Source organism: Lepeophtheirus salmonis, chromosome 8, assembly GCF_016086655.4.
Source record: "Lepeophtheirus salmonis chromosome 8, UVic_Lsal_1.4, whole genome shotgun sequence".
NCBI classification, from domain to species: Eukaryota; Metazoa; Arthropoda; class Copepoda; order Siphonostomatoida; family Caligidae; genus Lepeophtheirus; species Lepeophtheirus salmonis.
Window position 1 is genome coordinate 9,355,030 of NC_052138.2, and position 6,949 is coordinate 9,361,978.

The following is a 6,949-nucleotide window of genomic DNA, read 5'->3' on the forward strand; positions in this document are numbered from 1 at the left end:
TTTAATAAACGTCTTTTTTTCGGTTTCTTCTTTTTTACATAGTGGCAGGGCATAGATATTTTTACATCTCTAATCATATGTACTATTCCTCTAATTACAATTTACTCCATGAAGACTCAAATTAAGCCTCCATCCTTGAGGTGTTGGTAGAATAATTGGGAGTCCCTGACTTTGTTTCGAGATAGAGAGAGAAAGTTTGGCTAACTTTATTTTATTTTCATTTACATATGTTGGGAGAATGTTGGGTTGAAAAAAAAAAGTTTACCAAGTCCCAAGAGGGATGAAAAGGTTATACATACATAATGTTGAATAAAAAAAAGTCTAAAAATTTCTTATTTTTTCAATTTTAGGAATGATAACGAAAAAAGTGCTGTATGAACTCGAACAGTTGCCAACTCGAACCCAATGGTGGAGTAATTGATTTAAAAATTATTTTTTTTTAAATGTGGCGATGCAAACCCTAAACTAGTGATTTTCTAATCAAGCACCACCTCTAATGAGGTTCCTTATATATCTGAATTTTGAGACAATTTTAACGAATTGTACGATCTCCCATGTAAGGTAAGATGGAAATTAATAGATGAGTAAAGGTGTAGCTACTTATTTTCTTTTCTTTTTGTTTCCTTTTTGGTTTTGAACGTCGAGACTTAAGTTGATACAACACTAAACGTAAGTAGTCAGAAGACAACGCTTTTTATACATACATCAGTCGTCAGTCATCCGTAAGTGTTTCTTTTCTTTTGTTGGGGAAGGGGAGAATGAATAAGAAAATGAAAAAAAGAGCAGGAAGAAAGAGAGAGAGAGAGGGGAAAAACACTCTTGAGACATATTAAAGAAAATAATCATAAGAAGAAGAAAAACTTGACACTGCAGGCGACAATGCCCCTCTCGCTCCTCACGCACCCTAAGTGATATCATCTTTCCTTCTTTTAATGAGATCACAATCAATTAATAAATAACTTTTGCTCTATATATTATTATAAATGAAATGAACTTGGCCCCACTTTCAAGAAAATAATATCATCCCCTTAGAAATAACGCAACCTCTACTATGTCTAGGACTGTTTATCCTAATCTTATTTCCCTGTGTACAAAAACAATACGAGAATTCACAATTTGAGCAATGTTTGGGAGCTGACTGTTTGATTATATTAGCGGCAAGCAGCTAGGATAGGAAGGAAATAGCCAAAAGCCCCATGCCGTATCAAGCAACGACATATGCACGAGTTATAACCAGATATCCTAATTGTGTGTATTTTGTGCCTCTCAAAAAAAGGAAACCTAAAATCAATAGGGTATAGGGTATTATTACTCCCCCACCTCTTTATCAAAAATCTCAAGAATAAAAAAAGCCAAATAAAACAAATCATGAATAACCATTAAACAAATTATTTTATGTATGTCGATGCCCAGTTAGTCATGATCTGTCCTCTCGAGTATTTGGAGTTTACAACCTTAGATATAGTCCTGGTTACTACACCAAGAGTTTGTATTTATATAGACTACAAGAAGGATGTCCGAAGGGATTTGTATGTATTTTGACTCATTCAGTCACTCAAAAATGAATCTAAATAGGAACTTCATGCAATAAATAATCATTCACTTTGTCCCTTACCATCAAATGATGGCAAATCTCTGAGGTGGAAAAGTCTTTTTGATACTACAAGACCAAGCCAAGTCTCAGGTCCAAAATACAATATATTTATAGCTTTAGAGTCCAAGTCATGTTACAAACCTTTGATTGTGAGATCAAGTCGAATTATTTAGTCCAAGTCCAGATCTCTGATAAATTTACTACAAAAAAGTACTTCATAGTTTTGTTTTTGGGGTTTTTGTTTTGTACATGTACGAATAATGAATCCAAGAATTGGGTATACTATTATATATGAACCAATGACGAAGTGGCTCGATGGCAGATTTACAAACCGATGTATATATTAGAACTTGTCTGAGTCATAAGTCGTGTTTTGAATAAACAAATTGTTTCCAAGAAGTAAGAACTATACAAATTATAATAATCTAATCTCAACAATTTCACATTTCAATGTGTAGAGGGTCTGTAATGCACAATGTTAAATATATGTAGAAGAGAGAATCCCACTCAAATTGATTATAATGTTAACACGTTAGTAATTGTTGTGCTTCCAAAATGGAATTTATCCTGGTATGTTTAAATATTAAACCACATAACCTCATCAATTCGAGAAAGAGAATGAGGCTAGAATATTATAAAATGCAGATATCTTAGAAATAAATGGTCATTTGGTATGTTCCAAAAGTATACACGTCGTAACATTTAGTGTCCAGTTCTGAGAGTGAATTATTCATTTAAGAGATATAAGATGCGTTCAAGGACTTGCGATTTTACATTTTTTTTTTTTCAAAGATAGCATGTCAAAATTTAACCCTATTTGAAGTGATAGTTGTTGAACAAAAAAAAAGAAGAATATTGTCTTTGATCAAAGAGGGAAATCACAAATAATTAAGCATTTAAATTATTTAAAACAAAATATAGATATGTTTACTCATATCATCATATTCAAGGCTTTATAATGCTAAATTTCGACTTCAAAATCCTACTTTAATCAAACTGAAATGGCTTGAGAGGCTTCAAACTTTAGCAAATTCAGTTCTTTATTGTCTCAAGCAGAAAAGTCTTGTCCAACAAGGATAACTCCCCAAGAAATCCTCCATGTTAATCTCCATCATTCATAAGCAATTATAATAGTAATTACTTTTTGCTCTCACCCCAAAAATTAAAGAAAAAAATGCTGCTTCATATTGCCCATAACAAAAAATACCTCATGCAAGAACATGCTTAGAACTTAGAACGTATGTATATACTTTTGTCTGTCGACCACTTATAACCTCAAAAATAATTAACGTGTATGGATTAAGTAGATTTTTGGGATGTGAGTCCCTTGGAACACTGTATTAAAGATGAATGGGTCATTCCCCTCAAGTGTACACACCCTCACGGCATAACCATCACCGATGTTGATGATTTTTGGTGAGCTGGCTTTTCGATATGAAATAAGAGAGTGTGTGAAATATTAGGGTTATATAATTCACCTAGGCCGTTCTAGGCCCGCTCAAAGTTTGGCATAGTGTGTTGTACTATTGTTGTTCAGAAGGCCATAATTTCACTCGTAGTGGGTTGATTTTTACAAAAATTACGTCAAAACATGCACAAGAAGAAAAAATTTAACTTGTATTCAATCATGACCTTATTTTAATGAAAAATAAAAGTTTGGGAATCTGAAAATGCCCCCTCCCAAGCTCAAACCCCGATTTTGTTTTAATTTGGTAGAATAGGTCTCAGTATATATTTCCAAATATCCCAAATTCAGAGGGGGATCTTAATAGGATCAATACTATTGAGAGTGTTAGTTAAAGTTTATAGAGTCGCTTTTATAGCATATTGGTATTATTGTTCTATATTTAAACTCGTATTTAATACTCCTAAAATAAATTAGGATTCTTATTTAAGTAATTATAATATAATTGAAAATTTAGTTATTAAAACAATAAAAAGAAAACTATGATAGAGTCCATCATTTTCATTTTAAACTTAAATTATATAACAAATGCAACTTTTGACTCCTCTAATTCGAGAATAAATGAATGAAGTTTTTGTGTACCATAAATGGTTTTTGTAAAACTTAACTTTTTTTTTTTTTAAATAATCTTTTCTTTTTGATAATCTTCTTAGGTGCAAAAATATATTTCCAGATTGTCAAGTGCATATTCTAATAAATTATTTGGCATTGTAATTTGATTTTTTAGAGTGCATCGTAGGCTCTCTTTTGTAGTTTCGCTTTTAATAGTGTCACGTACACCATTTGAAAGTCCCTTGCCATGACTTGTGGCAAAAAAATGCAACTCAGCAGACAATTGAATGTCCTCTTGGTTAATCATGATGTTCAAGAAGGCTTTACAGTTTCTATATTGGCATGCACGCCCATCGGAAAAGTAATATTTTTTTTAAATTTTACTTGGAGTTTTTTAATTCTAAACTATTCCAAATGTTATCAATCATTTAAAAAAGAACTAGACCTATATAACGTCTTGCATCATTGTTTGCATTGCAAGGAATGGCAATAGAGCTTAGGTGCATCTTACTCCACTAATTTGTCTATTTACTCAACTTCAAGGTAACCTATGGACAACAGAACACTATAATAATATTTAATAACATTTAAGTTGTTTAGCCTGACCTACAAAGTGGAACGTATTTGTCCATTTGGAGGGAATGGTTTTATCATATATTCACAAATTACTAGCCGTAATATGCTCCATTTCAATTAAAAGTAGATGAATTTTTTCGTGTTTTAATTTTCTCCTAGTAATATTATAAATGCTAAAAATGTAATTTATATTTTTTTTTAATTTGCCAAGAAACAATTTGGTCGTTACAGAGTTAAGATAAATTTAGTATTTATGAAAAAAATGTGAGGGGATAAGAGATTAACTTATAAGTGAAAAAGTTTTCTATGAAGTACTTAATAATCTATTCATTTATTGATAATTATAACTGTTTAAATGGAATTTTACATTCTCATCAGAAAAAAAGAAACAAAAATATGTCAATGCACTTTTTAGCTAATGAAGCGTGTTTCTTCTCGATTTAAACAAACAAGCCTTGAATAAACAAACAAAAAATAACAACGGTAAAAATAAGAAGAAGATATTTTTAAGTCAAAATTAATGGATCGTTTGTTAGTACTAAAGGATAATCTGATTGAGGCAAGACCATGAAGATATTTGACCAAATATATTTGCAAAGAGTAAACCCTGTTTTTCATTGGGACATTGAGTATATACATCATCTATCACTTCCCTCCTTTGTAAGCTTTCAATCCATAAGCAGAGTATTCGAATCATATAAAAACACAACAATTAAATGTAAAAAACATCAAGAATAAAGGGAAGGAAAAAATATTTGCACGACATAAATAAACAATCCTTTCTCCCTAATCAATTTTCATTTCCAAATGCTAAATTTGCTACTTCATTGTATCCGAACTTAAAAGACATGATTGTCCGAAATAATAATTTGAAACTTGTCGTAATTTATTAATTTTGGCGATTTTTTGATTGAGTCTTTAAATCATTATTAACGTCTGTATTCCATGCTTTAATGAAAATATTCTGATACAAACTTCTTACTAACATATTTTTCAATGTATTGGGTTAATAGAAATCTTAAATATGACACACAATGTAGTCTAAAGTACATGAACGTTAACACCTCTTCAATGTATCCGACATATCCTATATTATATTGGTGAAAGGGAATATGAGTATCAGCTTTAAATAATTGTGCCATTTTTTCCACTTTATCAGTTCTCCTTTTTCCCTGTCACAGTGGCTTTGAGGGTGTTGGTGTTTGGATGATGGGCATTGCAGGCCTTTCCCATGACATGCACCCAAAAGGTGTAGTCGAGAGGTTGGCATCAAGGCTTTAGAGGGGCATAAAGTGTCAAAAAGAGTTCAAAAGAACTCAAAGGACTATTTTAAAAGAGTCTTTTAACAGAGGAGATGGTTTCTTTTATTACGGGCATGAAAATTGGCCCCTTACCATCACACGCCCCTTTCTTTCCACTTATTTGATAGCTGTCTGGACTTTCTGTTGTGAAACCAATACCTTCATGGACTTGAGGAGATTGGCATGGACTGTATTCTTTAACCCCTCCGGATCAAGTTTTCTTCTTCAATGTATCGTACTTGTTGATGGCGTAAACGGTGGTCTTAGAGACGCCTAACTGCTTTAAGTGTGTGAATGAAAATTCCTCGATCACGTTCAAGTGTCCTTTGTTAGAGAGCTCATGTTTGTTTCGTTATGAACTAATTATTTATGTTTCAATATAATCGAAATATATATTTGAAATCGAATATAAAAAGAAACGATGTGATAAAACAGGCTCTCTGATTTTAATTCATCCTTATTTAAACCTATTATCATACAATAACTACATAATAATTATACAAATTATTTAGCAAGGCTTCACATCTGTATACAAATTCAAAAAATATAATTTTGTGAACAGGAACTGCGCGTGCGATAATGCTTATTAAATCTTTCAATGCCAATATCTCATTTTAAAAAACTTGCGGGATAACCTATTTTCATACTAAGGCAACGATATGCTAAACATTGTAGATAGAAGGCAAGGGAAGTAGCTTAGTATAGCAACCTCGTCCGTCTTCTACGTGTCATTCAAATTCAAAAATGTATCATGGTGCCAAGTATTGAAGTGAGAGGGGCCGAAGGAAGGGGAGAAAAAAGGATCAGGATTTGCCATTTCTTTAATCTTTTTTTTTTTTTTCATTGTAGCTGTTGTAGAAAAGGGCAAATAGAAGAAGAAAGAGTTATTTTGTCTTTTTCTTCTTATTATTAATAAATAATGTAAAGAGAGCGCGCGCGCTCTCTCCCCTTCCTTTTATTTTTGATTCTACAGACGCGCACTCCTTATACAAATATACATATATTAAGTTTTCTTACTAACGAAGGTTTAATATAAATTACATTTATACTAAAGTACGAAAAAGTGAATTAAATTTTTTTTATTTTATATACGTACCACGCAGTGTAAAATTTATTCTTTATATAACTTTAAAAGGTTCTTTGAGCTAACTCTCGACAAAGTTATTAACTCAGAATTTAACTGAGACTTCCCCATTTTATGATTATAACCTTTACCCCTTCTCACAGAAATTTAACCATCTCACTTAAACAGAGCTCTTGGGCCCACGCTTAGTAGCGATTTAAATAAAGACTACCCAACAGGCAAACATAACTAGACACAGAGTATTTAAGAAAATATTTTGTTAAATATTCGAGAAAATAAAAAACTATAAATTCGGATGTCTGAACAGAAGCAGAGCTTCCTCCCGGGCTACAACACACTGTCAGTCACAGTGTAACAACATCCAATAGAGGGAAGAG